We start from the raw sequence: 16,312 nt of genomic DNA, 5'->3' as shown, positions 1-16,312 counted from the left end.
CTATTTTTGCCTCCTACGGTGACTCAATCATAACAGGTCAGCTTGCTCCCCCAGGGGCTTCTGGCTCCGGCCCTGTATTTTTGTATCTTGTGTTTGTTTGCTCAGTCCCCTGCTGTATTAGCCTGTTGCCAGCCGCTAGTTGACACCTGAGTGCTGATATAGTGGGGACTAGGTTTGTGCAAACCTCAGTATTTTTGTACATCAGTCGTGTTGGAATTGTTAGGGTTTTTGCGTGATTGCAGACAGTGCCTTTTCTGTCCTGTCCTATCTAGTCAGTGTGGGCCCCATCATTTGCTCAGTCTATTTTCTGTCTGTGTTTGTGCTTCATCTTGTCTCACCGACAATATATGTTTGGGGGCTGTCTATTCCTTTGGGGATCTTCTCTGGGGCAGTTTAGACTTCACCTTTCTGTCTTTAGGCTTAGTTAGTCCTCTGGCTGTGACGAAGCATCTAGGGCAATGTAGGAATGCTCCATGGCTACTGCTAGTTGTGTTGTTAAGATCAGGGGTCTGCAATACGCTGAGCGACCAACCTCTCTGGTGTTCTGGTGGCATAGCCTATTGCGCTCTCCTCCTAGGTGACCCATTCATAACACCTCACTTTTCTGCTGATACATGCTATTTGTGAGTAGAGAAGACTGGGGTTCGGATCTAATCCTCCTCTAATACCTCCGCTGATTTATATATGTATATTCAATATTGGGCATGGTAGGTTTTCTGACGAGAAGTCTTTTCATATCAAGAGGTGATACAGAAAAAATACACACCTACGTATAACACAGTGTTTACGGAACTTACAACAATGTATAAGGATCAGGTATCGGCATGGTGGGAGGCCCAGAGTCTGGAAAGCTACGCGAAGGTGGGCATAGTACCAAAGGGTCTAAGGATAACTAATCCAGGTATTAGATTCAGGAGTCCAGGGTTCAAGAACAAATGGGAGAAGGAGACTACTAGTAGCGCCTTAAGGTTATGAATCCATTATTAGAGGAAGAAAAACAGTCCTTGATGAGACTTAATGAGAACCTCAAACAACAGAATAAAGCAACAAAAAAATTCTCGGGAGAAGCAGACTTTGTTAATAAAGAAATTAAACTACAAAACACCATCAAATGTTTTCAGTATCACATCAAAGAAAGGAAACACAGGCAATTTGTAAGGAACACTCAGGACTTTCGGGACAATAAGGCTTACTTTTATCTTAACAATAAAACACTACAGCTTGAGACAGAAATTGACCTGTCCTCTACTGACACTGAAACATCTGAAAACAAAAATAGAATCAGGAACCCAAGAGTGAGAAACAGAAATAGAGGATCCAGGTTCGAGAGCAGTTTAGAGGGAGAGAAAGACATTAAAACAAGAACAATCAGGGGAATCATTTTTTTTAGAGACAAATTATTCTCTAAGAAGTCAAATAGACCCAGTGAGAGCCTCACGATAGTTGATGACAAATTATCAATCTGTCATCCATCAAGATAAGTGAGACTGAAAGAGGGGTCTTAGCAAGAGGCTTGTCCTTCGTTCCTTCCTTTGACTTTAACTTATTTGACACTGTAACAGACCTTAATCTATTTACCCATAAGATAAAGTGGCGGAAACACGTTTTGAGACAAGACAATATATTAAGTAGTAAATTAGGAATTCCTGTAGACATGCTACCCGACATAAGACTCCTCAATAATCTAGAGGCAGATAGTCCCAATTTGACCGGTGTAGGGGTAATTAACGGACCTTAAAAAGAGTGTTAAAACTCCACCCCCACAATGTGAGATGTCAACTATTGATATATTTGGAAATCTGGTGACAAGTGATCGGAAAACACTTCAAGCATCATAGCCATTCACCAGATTTAACTGTATTAAGCTGCTTTCACACATCCGTCTTTTTGAATCCGGCACGATGCGGCGAAAAGTGTGAAACCGGATCCAGAATTGGATCCGGTTTTGGCACATAGAATTTAATGATCGCCGCATCGTGCCGGATGGACATGCGGCGCCTCCGTTTTTAGCAGGAAAAGGCAAACCTGCGCCATCCGGCGTCAGCAAAAAACGTTGCCTGCAGCGTTTTTTTGCAGCGCCGGAACGACTTTTTCTACAGCGCATGCGCAGACACTGTGAGGTTTAACTCACAAGTGCCCGGCGCGCGCGTATCTCTCTCTCCCCCCCCCGCATACCACTGCCTCTCTCGTCCCCGGTGTGGCTCCTTTAAATGCTTTCCAAGCCGGATCAGGTGCCACATCTGCATCCAGTGTCACCGCTGCTGGCCTGATCCGGCGGTCCGGCTTTCCGCCGCATGCCGGCGGAACAAACACACCGGATGTGTGAAAGCAGCCATAGACAAGAGATACAGGCAATAAAGAGTCTTGAACAGAATCACTGCATAGTTATTAAACTCTCAGACAAAGGGAGAAGTGTGGTGATTCTGGATCAGGGCCAATATAAAAAAAATGTACCTGGAGATACTGCAAGACAGAGAATGTTACGCTATTTTGAAAAACAACCCAACTAAAACATTTCGGACTGAATTAAAGATACTGTTGAATAAGGGTGGGGAAGAGAAGATCATTAACAAAACTGAATACGATTTCCTGCTACCGCAGTTCCCTGTGACAGCTACATTCTTTAGTAATCCAAAGATTCACAAAGGGGTGACCCCATTAAAAGGGAGACTGATAGTAGCAGGGATTGACAGTTTATGCCAAAATGTTGGACAATATCTAGACATTTGTTGGTGTCCTGCCATCTTTAATGAAAGACACAACTGACTTTTTTCTCAAGCTGGACAATATTCCAGTTCATGTAGAGACGTTAAACTCCTCAATGCCGCATGAAAAAGGGTTACAAACCATTCAACATTTTCTGTCCACTAGAGGTCGCCAATTTGAAACGCATAACATCTTTACATTCACAGCGATTGAATTCTGCCTAAGTAAACATGACTTTCTGTTGACCAGGTCTACTACCACATATGCTCCTACATAAGCAAATTTGCTCCTGGGCTGGTGAGAAGAGACAATGGTGTTCATGGATGTGAATGAAGTGTATAACAGGAAAAATTGATATGTGGATCTGCTATATAGATGATATATTTGTCATATGGCGGGGCACCACAGAGGAACTGGCTTTATTTGTGAATATATCAAATGTCAATTCAGTTGGACTTCATTTCACGTTCGAGTCCAATCTCACATGCCTCCCTTTCCTCGATGTATTCATACTAAAAGGAGAGGATGGCTATCTTGAGTCAAGGACATATAGAAAGCCGACCTCCACCAACTCTATTCTGAGGTACGAAAGTAGTCATACTGAACCCCTAAAGAAAGGAATTCCCAAAAGCCAATACATGAGAATTAGACGTAATTGCTCAAACGAGACCATGTTCAAAGAACAGGCTGATGACCTAACGTTGAGATTCAAAAAGAGGGGGTACCCAGACAAGGTCCTCAGAAGGGCTTACCAAGAGACATGTATGCGAGCTACCTGCACATAACATATCGACGGGACAAATCTTTAAAAGATAGGCTGCTCAACAGTCATTTCACCAAAGAAAGATGTACAACATGGCTCAGAAATGATGTCAAAGAATGTTATAAGTATAGGGGTTGTGTGGCCTGCCCTGTGATGGTATCAGTTAAACGTTTTAGATCTAATGTTACGCTAATTAAGAGTTTCATCAATTGTAAGTCACGTGGAGTTATTTATAAAGCCATGTGCAATAGTGTATTAGAGTACATAGGTTAGGCGAAGAGGGAATTGAGATGGAGAATTTGGCGACCACCTGGGATACATTGAACACAGAAGGGATACATCAATATCCAAGCACATTAACAACGTGCATGGAGGATCGATCTGTTGATGCGGATCTGTTGATACCATAAGATTTAATGGGATTGTCAAAGTTGAACCATGTACAAGAGGAGGCAATTGGGATGATCCTCCAAAGGGAGGCACGATAGATCTTCCATCTCAGTAGAATCATAGAATCAGAATCATAGAATCGTAGAGTTGGAAGGGACCTCCTGGGCCATCTGGTCCAACCCCCTGCTCAAAGCAGGATTCGCTAAATCATCCCAGTCAGATGTCTGTCCAGCCTCTGTTTGAAGACTTCCATTGAAGGAGAACTCACCACTTCTCGTGGCAGCCTGTTCCACTCATTGATCACTCTAACTGTCAAAAAGTTTTTTCTAATATCTAATCTGTGTCTCTTCCCATTCAGTTTCATCCCATTGCTTCTAGTCTTTCCTTGTGCAAATGAGAATAAAGTTGATCCTTCTACAATGTGACAGCCCTTTAGATATTTGTAGACAGCTATTAAGTCTCCTCTCAGTCTTCTCTTTTGCAAACTAAACATTCCCAAATCCTGCAACCTTTCCTCATAAGACAGGGTTTGCAGACCGGTCACCATTCTGGTCGCTCTTTTCTGAACTTGCTCCAGTTTGTTGATGTCTTTTTTAAAATGTGGTGCCCAAAACTGGACACAATATTCCAGATGAGGTCTGACCAAAGAGGAGTAGAGGGAAATAATGACTTCACGTGATCTAGACTGTATGCTTCTGTTAATACATCCTAGAATTGCATTTGCCTTTTTTGCTGCTGCATCACACTGTTGACTCATATTCAGTCTGTGATCTATTAGTATACCCAAGTCTTTTTCACATGTGCTGTCACTTAGCCCTATTCCTCCCATTCTATATATGCTTTTTTCATTTTTATTGCCCAGATGTAGTACTTTGCATTTCTCCCTGTTAAAAACCATTCTGTTAGTTGCTGCCCACTTCTCCAGTTTATTTAAATCTTTTTGAATCCTCTCTCTCTCTTCTCTAGTATTAGCTATCCCTCCTAGCTTTGTGTCATCAGCAAATTTAATCAGTTTACCCTCAATTCCTTCATCTAAATCATTGATAAAGATGTTGAACAATACAGGGCCCAGGACAGAGCCCTGTGGTACCCCACTTGAGACATTCTTCCAACTGGATGTGCAGCCATTTACGACCACTCTTTGGGTCCGATTACTAAGCCAGTTATGAATCCACCTAACAGTTGCCTTGTCCATTCCATACTTAGTCATTTTTTCAGTAAGGATTGTATGAGAGACTTTGTCAAATGCTTTGCTGAAGTCAAGATATACTATATCTACAGCATTTCCTTGATCCACCCAATCAGTGATACCGTCATAGAAGGAAATTAAGTTAGTCTGACATGACTTATTAGTTAGAAACCCATGCTGACTCTGTTTAATCACTTCATTCTTATCCAGGTATTGACATACATGTTGTTTAATAATTTGTTCAAAGATCTTTCCTGGTATAGAAGTCAGACTCACCGGCCTATAGTTGCCTGGGTCCACCTTCTTCCCCTTTTTGAAGATAGGAACAACATTTGCTCTTCTCCAGTCTTCTGGCACTTCTCCTGTTCTCCAAGAATTTTCAAAGATTATGGAGAGGGGTTCAAAAATTTCTTCTGCTATCTCCTTCAGTACTCTGGGGTGTAATTCATCTGGACCTGGAGACTTGAATTCATTTAGGTTAGCTAAGTGTTTCCTCACTATCTTTCTGTTTATAGATATCCTGGATTCTTCTATTCCCATAATAGGACAGTGAATAACAGTTGATGTTGCATTTCCTTTCTGAGAGAAAACAGATGCAAAATAGGAATTTAAAAGTTCAGCCTTCTCAACATCCTGTCTTACCATTTCATCATTTTCATCCTGTAAAAATCCTATAGCATCTTTGACTTTTCTTTTACTTTTGACATATCCCCAAAATCCTTTATTATTGCTTTTGACATCTCTTGCAAGCCTCAGTTCATTTTCAGCTATAGATAATCTGAATTGTGCCCTGCAGGTTCTGCAGACAGCATTATATTCTTCTTTAGATATGCCTTCCTCTTTCCATTTTATAAACATTTTTTTCTTCCTTTTTAGCATGTGCTTAAGTTCTGTGTTCATCCATCCTGGTTTCCTTAAATGCTTCCTATTCTTCCCTCTTTTCGGAATTGTTAACAACTGTGCTTTGAGAATTTCATTTTTCAAGATTTCCCATCCTTCCTGGACATTTTTGTCTTTAAGGATATCCAGCCATTGGATCCCTCCAATTCTCTTTCTGAATCCCTTAAAATCTGCCTTTCTGAAATCTAACCTTGACGTCTGAGTCTTCACAGGTCTTCCACCTCTAGTTATCCAAAATTCTAAAATAGCATGGTCGCTACCTCCTAGGGTCCCAGCCACTTTTACCTCCTCAACCATTTGCTCCCTGTTTATAAGGATTAGATCCAAGGTAGCAGTTCCCCTTGTTTTCTCCCTTACCTTTTGGAAGATAAAGTTGTCAGCAAGAGAGGATAAGAATTTCCTTGACCTGTTAGTTTTGCCTGAGAGAGATTCCCAACAAATGTCTGGATAGTTGAAATCTCCCATGACAACTATGTCATATTTTTTGGAGAACTTGGCCATCTGATGCATAAAGAGTTCATCTATATCTTCGGCTTGCACAGGCGGCCTGTAGTAAATGCCTACAATGGTGTCCTTTCCATTGTTCTGTCCTTGTATTCTTACCCAAACAGTTTCCACAGAACTCCCAGTCTCTGAAGCTTCAATCTCTGTGCAGATATACGCGTTTCGAACATACAATGCGACACCCCCTCCTCGTTTATCAAGTCTGTTTCTTGCAAATAAGTTGTATCCTTCTAGTCTTGTATTCCAATCATGTGTATTGTCCCACCAAGTTTCAGTGATTCCAATTACATCATATTTCTTTTCCTGTGTTAGTAGTTCCAATTCTCCTTGTTTGTTGCCCATGCTTTGTGCATTAGTATAGAAACATTTTAGTTTGTGATTGGTTTCTCTTTCTCCAATATTTTTATTAATTAGATTCTTTCGTCTTTGTTCTTCCTTTCCACTTCTAATAGCAGAGTTCTCAATAGCATTTGTCAGGTGTATGGCTTTTTCTGGTCTTTTGCTTCCCTTCCCATGTTGTTCTAGTTTAAAGCTCTCCTTACAAGTGTAGCAAGGCGACTTCCAAATACATGCTTTCCAGTCTTCGTAAGGTGCACCCCATCTCTAGCAAGTAGTCCATCGTATAAGTAGTTCACTCCGTGATCCAGAAATCCAAATCGTTGCTGACGGCACCATCGACGTAGCCAGTTGTTCACCTGCAGAATCTTATTCCACCTCCTTGTTCCATGGCCATCCACTGGGAGGATGGAAGAGAAGACCACCTGCGCTCCCAGTTCTTTCACTTTCTTGCCTAAGTCTTCAAAGTCTCTGCAGATGATTTCCAGGTCGTTTCTTGCGGTGTCATTTGTCCCCACATGTAGTAGCAGGAATGGGTAGTCATCTGTAGGTCTGAAGAGTCCTGATATCCTGTCAGACACATCTTTAATTTTTGCACCTGGAAGACAGCACATTTCTCTTGTAGTTATATCCGGTCTGCAGATAGCGGCCTCTGTTCCTCTCAGCAGGGAATCCCCCATGACCACCACTCTCCGTTTCTTCTTCACAACATTTTTCTTTCTCCATCCAGGAGGACTCTGAGGGCGTACAAGGTTGCTGTTTGTTGGCAAAGTCTTATCCTGATGTATTTCTTCATCGTTTTCCTGCGTGAGAGCCTGGTACTGGTTCCTGAGAAGTATGGGTGCTGACTGCCTCCTGATCCTCCTGCTTCTCTGGGTCACATGTCTCCATTCCTCTGTTTCTTCAGGTGCACTTCGAATTTCTTCTCTTTCTGTAACATGAAGAGATAATTCTGCTCTGTCCAAGAACTCTTCACCTTCCTTAATGATCTTCAACGTAGCTAACCTCTCTTCGAGATTTTGCAACTTTTCCTCCAACAGGGACACAAGCTTGCATTTGTGGCATGTGAAGTTTGGCTTTTCCACTGGTAAATCTGTGAACATGTAGCAAGAAATGCAGCTCACCAAATGGCTCCTGGCCTCTTCCATCTTGAGATTTCTTAAAAACGATGAAAGATGAGCCAAATTCACTTATCCCAGAAGGCACTGGGAATATGCAAATGATCTCCTCAAGACTCTTCCCCTGGTTTTCCGATTTCCTCTTTTCAGCTGCAACCACCAAAACCCAGTGATCGTTGAGCTCGCGGAGACTCTTCACTTATCCCAGAAGGCACTGGGAATATGCAAATGATCTCCTCAAGACTCTTCCCCTGGTTTTCCGATTTCCTCTTTTCAGCTGCAACCACCAAAACCCAGTGATCGTTGAGCTCGCGGAGACTCTTCACTTATCCCAGAAGGCACTGGGAATATGCAAATGATCTCCTCAAGACTCTTCCCCTGGTTAATATCTCCATTAGGCCTCAATGAGCAATTGAATGACTGTTGTTTTATTTAGTAGTAAATGTATTAAACTGGTTATGTTAAACAGCTAAATTGCCATAAAGTCTTACCATTATCCCATATACATCATTTAGCCTTAATGTAAAAGACCATTTAGACATAAGAGAAATCGCAAATTGCCTATTCTTAGAATGCTTATGGTACATATGGCAAATATAAGAATGATACCACTCCATGCTCAGTGGAACCCCAGCCCTATTCATAGGCTGCACTATACACATAAACTTTCCCTAGTTCAGCTATCTCATGCAGTAATACGTGATCTAACTTTAATATGGCACCTTTCATCATCCTATCTGATAGAATAACACCGTCAAATTATACGTAGAAGAATGAGGTGAAAGCGGGCGGACAGTAGCGCCACGTTGGCAGGGCAACAGAGGCACTATAGCACGGCCTGAACAGCGGACGGCAATAGAGTCACACCCATCTATCCCCATGTGACTGGCTGGAGGAGAGACAGGAAGTGACGCAGGCACACAGAGTCCATTCTAAGTCCCCTCCAGCCTTGCAGCACAGAGGAGACATGAAACAGGAAGTGGATGCGTTCCACTGCAGAGACATGGCTGGATAGCGTGCTTTCCACAAAATCATGGGAGAGGACATAGCAATCAGGTATGATGGGTTGATTATGGGACTGTGTGTCAGCTGGGACATGAGAGAGGGGGACACTGATTGGAGGTCCAATTAAGATTGGGGTATAATAGATGTAATTTAGATGAGGATCTGGTTACTAGCATGATCCATGACTAGAAGTATTTGTCTTTATGTCTTTTTGTCTTTTTATATCAATTAAGGAATTTGCTTTTCAGACCTTCTGGGGGCCTCACAACACCATATCAGACCCCAATCAGATGAGAATAAAACATCCGGACTCCTTATCTATGAACTGTTCCAATATTTATGTTTCTCCCTCTCCCATAATGATAATTCTGCTTCACGTCACTTGTCTTATCTATTGCGATATTTCTGCATAAATATGTGATTCTTCAGATTTTGTATTAGTCTATATGCCTGATGTAGAGACCTGAGTAGTCTCGAAAGCTTGCAATGTGTTACCATCTTTTCAGTCAGCCATTAAAAGGTATCAACCACTGAGGACTCTCAATTCTAAGTATTTTTTTTAGAAGTATCTGGGTATAGGCTGGATACTAATGTTTGTGCAAGAGTCTTCCTGAAGAACCCAGAAGGTGGAAACACGTCAGGAGAAACAAGAACAGTATACAGGGCAAGTTCACTGCGAGGGCAAGAAAAAGCAAGAAAAAAGTCAAAGCGTCAGAATTTCGTTTTTTTGGTCGCCACGACATTGCATTAAAATGCAATAACGGGCAATCAAAAGATCATATCTGCACCAAAATGGTATCATTAACAACGTCCGCTCGGCACGCAAAAAATAAGCCCTCACCCAACCCGAGACCATGAAAAATGGAGACGCTACGGGTATCGGAAAATGGCACAATTACTTTTTTTTTTTTTTAACAAAGTTTGGATAAAAAGAAACTAGACATGTTTGGAGTCTATGAATTCATAATGACCTGGAGAATCATAATGACAGGTCAGTTTTAGCGTTTAGTGAACCTACTAAAAAAGCCAAACAAAAAACAAGTGTGGGATTGCACTTTTTTTGCAATTTCACAGCACTTGGAATTTTTTCTCATTTTCTAGTACATGACATGGTAAACCAATGATGTCGCTCAAAAATACAACTCATCCCGCAAAAATCAAGCCTTCACACAGCCATATTTACAGAAAAATAAAAAAGTTATGGCTCTGGGAAGAAGGGGAGCAAAAAACAAAACCACAAAACCGAAAATACCTCAGGTCATGAAGAGGTTAAACTTTAGCTCCATTAAGAATACATCCCAGTAAGCATCTATGAAAGTTTCCTTTTTCATATGTCATGGTTTGAGAATATTGAGGAGTACTGAAAGACTATCATCATTTTTTTTTATTTGCTTAAACTTTCAAAAATTAGACCTTCAACTACAATTCATGCACTTTTTAGATTCTAAATTTCATAATTTGTGTGAAAGAAATTCATGGATTTAGAGGTCATTATCAGTAAAATGGAGCTTAGGTCCATTTGATATCAAAAGATCTCTATATATGAAAATGAATGTGTTTGTATGTGTATCACCAACCAATCACGAAGCATCTTTCATTTCACCAGAGCTGTTCAAAAGAAGCTGAGCTGTGATTGGTTGCTATGAGCAACAGTTTTCCTTGCAAACAATCACTAAACATCTCTCATTTCACCAGAGTTGGTTAAAAGAAGTTGAGCTGTGAATGGTTGATATGACCAACAGTTTTCCCACTTGACAACACTTCATCAGACACTGACATGGTGGGAGAAATCTAGCATCCCCGGGAACATAAGATTGCAGCCACAGCTCTGTGGTTCTGACCCCAGGGTCTCTTAAAGGGATCATTGGTATGGAATTTAGGGCAAATCCACTCCTTGCTTTGGTACTGACCCCAGGCCCTTCTTAAAGGGATCTCCGGTATGGAAGTAAGGGCAAATCCATCCAGTGCTTTAATTCTGACCCCAGGCCTCTGTTAAAGGGATCCCCAGTATAAAAGTCAGGGCAATTGCCTTCAAATGCTCTGGTACTGACCCCAGGCTCTCTTAAAAGGATCTCCTGTATGGAAGTTAGGGCAAATCCCTCGTCGCTCTGATTCTGACCCCAGGGTTCTATTAAAGGGATCATTGGTATGCAAGTCAGGACAAATCCACTCAGCGCTCTGGTTCTGATCCCAGGCTCTCTTAAAGGGATCCCCGGTATGGAAGTTAGGGCTAATCCACTCAGCGGTCTGGTTCTGACCCAAGTCCCCTATTAAAGGGATCCTCGGTACAGAAGTGAGGGAAAATCCACTCTGCGCTTTGGTACTCAGGCCTTTCTTAAAGGGATCTCCGGTATGGAAGTTAGGGTAAATCCCTCAGTGCTCTGATTCTCACCCCAGGCTTTTATTAAAGGGATCATTGGTATGAAAGTCAGGGCAAATCCACTCAGCGCTCTGGTTCTGACACCAGGCCTCTCTTAAAGGGATCCCCAGTATGGAAGTTAGGACCGTTCCACTCAGCACTCTGGTTCTGACTCCGGGCTGATGGGATGATGTGGGATATTAGTGGTAGTTGTCCGGTGGCTCTGGCTGATGGGATGATGTGGGATATTAGAAGTAGTAGTCCAGTGGCTCTGGCTGCCAGGATGATGTGGGATATTATGGGTAGCAGTCCGGAAGCTCTGGCTGATTGGATGATGTGGGATATTAGTGGTAGTAGTCCGGAGGCTCTGGCTGATGGGACGATGTGGGTTATTATGGGTAGTAGTCCGGTAGCTCTGGCTGACGGGATGATGTGGGATATTATAGTGAATGTGGCTATGCGGAGTGGGCCGAGCTCTACACTCAGCTTTATATATATATATATATATATATATATATATAGATATAGATATAATCATTATAATTTGTTATAACTAACCGTAGTTAGTTACTATGCCCGGGCAGAGCTGGGCTCTTCAGCAAGTATATTATAAAAGTAGAAGTGATGAGCGATTATGCTCGGATAAGATGTTATCTGAGCATGTTCGGGTGCTGAGTGTCTTCGGCGTGCTCGAAAATATATATTCCTGCGGCTGCATGTCTCGCGGTTGGTCGACAACCGTAACACATGCAGGGATTGCCTGTTTGATAGGCAAGACGTGCAGCCGCGGGGACTTGAGCATATTTTTCGAGCATGCCAAAGACACTCGGTTAGCACACAAGCATACTCAGATAGGACCTTTTCCAAACACGTTTGCTCATCACTAAAAAGTTGTTAAAAGAGATATGTTTTTAGGAACCATTTTGTTCTTGGGTCCAAAAGTCTATGCTGACTTTGTAGATCTCCGTCTTTTTTTCAGAAACAGTTTTGGACTTAAAAATGTAATTATTTATGCCCAGTTGCTATAGCAAACAATGCCCTATTCCCACCCTACTATATTAGATTAACTTAGTAATGAGTAGAACATAACTTCATTATGTGATTTAGAGACAAATAACAGCTTAAAAATGCCATTAGTCCTTCACCCATGAAGACACCAGTGTGCGGCTAAACACTTGTGGGGATGGTATGATTGTGTGTTTTAATTACAACACGTAGCCTTGCAATCAACATTATTGATTGTTGCAGACCTCAGTGGCAACTCTCTTGACAATTTTGCATTATAGAAAACTATGGCTATATTAATAGTGCAAGTGCATTACAAGAGTGTGATTCATTTATATCTACTAACCACTTCATTCTAGAGCTGACTGTATTAACTGAATTGTAACCTACATTTTTTTGTTCTTTAGCACATCATGAATATTTCTTTTACCCGTCATCACTATTCATTTGATATAGTAAAGTTAGAAGAGGGCATTGTTTCTCAAAGTGGCAGTAGGTATAAATAATGTATGCATTGTTCACCCTCCACTTTCTAGAGCTTTAGTTTTTGATGGGCTTAAAAATGTAGCCTCTAAAAGAGTCTTACAACCTTATCTTGATTACCCTTCATACATCAGTATTCCAAGATCACGTTCACGTAATACTAGGTGGGTATGAAGAAAGAATATTTGTCAGTGTTTACCACTTTAGGACAACTCGTATGTCTCAATATCATGAACACTTTTTTTCCGTGCTTTGTAGCCCAATATCGGATCCAGCCTCAGTGCCCCATAATCATGTGCTACATAAAATGTAACTGGATATCAAATAGGTGTTAATATCTGCTACCCCATCTATGTTTAAAGGGAATTTTTTCGTCAGCTTTTTGCCCCCTAATCTGAAAACAGCATCATTTAGGAACAGAATCCTTGATTGGAGCAATGTGTCACTTACTGGAGTACTTGCTGTAGTTTTGATAAAACACAGTTTTATCTACAGGAGATAATCACTAAAAGACTAGTAAAGCTGCAGCCATGTAGTCCCCCATATGCATGAGCTCTGTATAACCCCGCCCCCACCTCTGATTGGTAGCTTTTTGCCTGTGTACACAGATGTAAAGGTAACAAGCAGGAACGCGGGATGCCGTAACGAGACGCAGACAGAGCAAGGGTTAACAGGTTTATTTACAGGGGAATACTCCACGCAGGGAGGCAAAAGGTTTAACAATATAAATGACAACGGATTTTGCAAGGTGAGATACAACGGTAAAGTTAACGGCAGTTCAGTAGCAAGCGTGTTAAGAAGTCCTAAATCTGCAGCTGCGGCTCCGTACTCAATTGCGCCGACAACGACTGGCGCGATGTCCTTTCCAGTGGGGCCAAGTAGATGGCAACACCCCGTCTTCTGGTGACATTGGTCAGTCTCCGGTATCTTCCACTGCCCCTAGTCCATATACTACAGTTGCCTACAAGGTTACGGGCCATGGTACTGTCTAAGCCCGACGTGACTCATGTAGAACTCTCCTCACAGTCTCTGTCAGGCAAGTCCAAAGTGGCTGACGGTAAGACGGGTCACAATCCTGTACGTGCCCAACGTGGCTTGGCAAGCATTTACTGGCACGGTCAGGGTACAAGTGTCTGTCCTGTCCCCGGTCACTCTTATGGGGCACATGTGTAGTACTTATGGACATGGAGTGTTCTGTGCCTCGCTTCCCAACAGTCACCGGACTCAGGCTGAACATCTCTTTCTATCTGATCCCCGCTGTTGGCAGCGGGCAACGACTGGCACTAGCTTGCACACTGCTGATGTTCTCAGGACTTGGCACTTTTCTCTCTGGCCGCTGCACGGCTGGCTCAGCTTTACTCGGTGTGCACGTCTCAGCTCTATGTACACGGCTCGGGTCTGCCCAGGGTATACAGCCCTGCTCTGCTTTGCACGGCTCCGCAGTGGTCTATCTCTCTGACGTGCTACTGTACACGCTTGGCTCTGCAGGCAACAGGGCCCTCTCTATGCCTCCTGCTACAGCGCCGGTACTTTCTGTGGGAAGGGAAGGCAGAGCGTGCCACTCACTGCTCTGCACGCTGCTCTGCCCTGGTGCCAAACTCTCGCCCTTCACGCGCTTTCTCCTTTTATCTCTCTGCTGCTGCGCTCCTTTTTCTGGCTCTTCCCGCCCTATCCGGTCAGCAGGAAACCCCATCTCACTCCTCTTTCCCTCCAGTAATAGGGAAAGGTCAGCCCCACTCAGGCTTCCCCCCAGGAACAATGGTTGCAGCCTCTTGAGTTCCGGACCCGACATGCAGGTACCCGCTGTCCGGTCTATCTCCTTACACAAAAGGCTACCAATCAGTGGTGAGGGAGGAGTTATACAGAGCTTAGCATTCAGAGAACTGGTAGATCTGCAGCAAATAAAACTGTGATTTTATCAAAACTGCAGCAAATGACCCAGTAAGTGATCCATCGCTGGAATCAGGGTCTCTGCCCATATATCATGCTGCTCTCCGATAAGGTAGCAAACACCTGGTGAAAGGATTCCCTTTAATGATCAGGTCTATATTTCACGTTGAATGTACACTATACTGTGTAAGATTGGTAATTATGACCCAGAGATGAGCTGTGTAGGACAGTAGTAATGCTTAACACCCTTAAAGTAGGGCAATAAAAGTAAAATGGTCACTCCATATTGGTCAGATACAGAATCATACCTCAAGATAATAATACAAATATCTGGCGTCAACCATATACTGTATGCTTTTATTCATAGTTTAACACAATAAAATGTTTTTAGGTTTCAAGTTACAGTCTGAGAGAAGGAATGGAAAAATCTTTAGCTAGCTAATTGGTTTTAGTCATCTGAAAAATTGGTGAATGTATAATATCTCGTTTACATGCGAGAAAACAATTTCTAAAATTCTCTTTTGATTGATGTTATTTTCAACAGTTTATTCTCCATGTTCCTTATCTTCTAGCCTCAGCTAATATCTGTCACACCTGCACCGCTTTCTTACAATGCATTATGTGCCTGCCATATGCTCATGTTCAGGGCTGGTATAATCATGGCATCTTGTGCTTTTATGTATCGTTCGTTTCTAAGTGTAGCGTGATTATACCTGTGACATGAGCATTGGGAGAAGCCTGTGCATTGAGAATCTGTCATAATACATTAGTTTTCTTTGTCTTGGAAATGTCCACTATTTTTGGGGGTACTATAGAGAATTTCATTATATTTAAAAATGATATAAGGAAAAGCAGTGATTGGCTGGAGACACTAGCGATTTAAAAATCGGTCTGATTTTGATGGAGGAGAGGCGGACGAGTGTATTTTTTTATGCGAGTACAATCCGGGTTTCACACCTAGCATCCGATTAACATCAGAATGCAGTGCGATTTCAACATGAGCTTTTACAAAGAGAAATGTTCTAAGTCATTTACACATCGTTTTAAAATGAAATATTCTTCAAAACATATATAAGATAGATAGATAGATAATAGATAGATATGGGATAGATAGAAAGATAGATTGATTAAAAGTCGGCAAAATGATCTGCCAGGTATAGCATAGAATAGAATATGTTATAACAGAATAGACAGAATAGCTATATACACATATATACACATAGAATAGGTGTACACACATATTTATATATATGTCAGTAGAGAGGAGAGACCGGGGGATGTGCTGGACAGAGCTGCTGTGAGCAGGAGAAGCTGAAGAGCTGCTCGTGGACACCAGCCTCCCATTCACCACAGAGGAGAGTGTGTGTGAGCTGTGCGTGGCTGTGTGAGGCTGTGTGTGTGATGCTGTGTGTGTGTGTGTGGCTGTGTGTATGTGTGTGGTTGTGTGTATGTGTGTGGCTGTGTGTGTATGTGTGTGGCTGTGTGTATGTGTGTGTGAGTGATGCTGTGTGTGTGAGGCTGTGCGTATGTGAGGCAGTGTGTATGTGTGAGGCTGTGTGTGTGGCTCTGTGTGTATGTGTGTGTGAGGCTTTATGTGTATGTGTGTGGCTATGTGTGAGGCTGTGCATATGTGAGGCTGTGTGTATGTGTGAGGCTGTGTGTGT

The sequence above is a fragment of the Dendrobates tinctorius genome, unplaced genomic scaffold, assembly GCF_039654945.1.
Source record: "Dendrobates tinctorius isolate UK_male_01 unplaced genomic scaffold, ASM3965494v1 ptg000022l, whole genome shotgun sequence".
Classification (NCBI taxonomy): Eukaryota; Metazoa; Chordata; class Amphibia; order Anura; family Dendrobatidae; genus Dendrobates; species Dendrobates tinctorius.
This window is presented reverse-complemented; position numbering follows the sequence as displayed.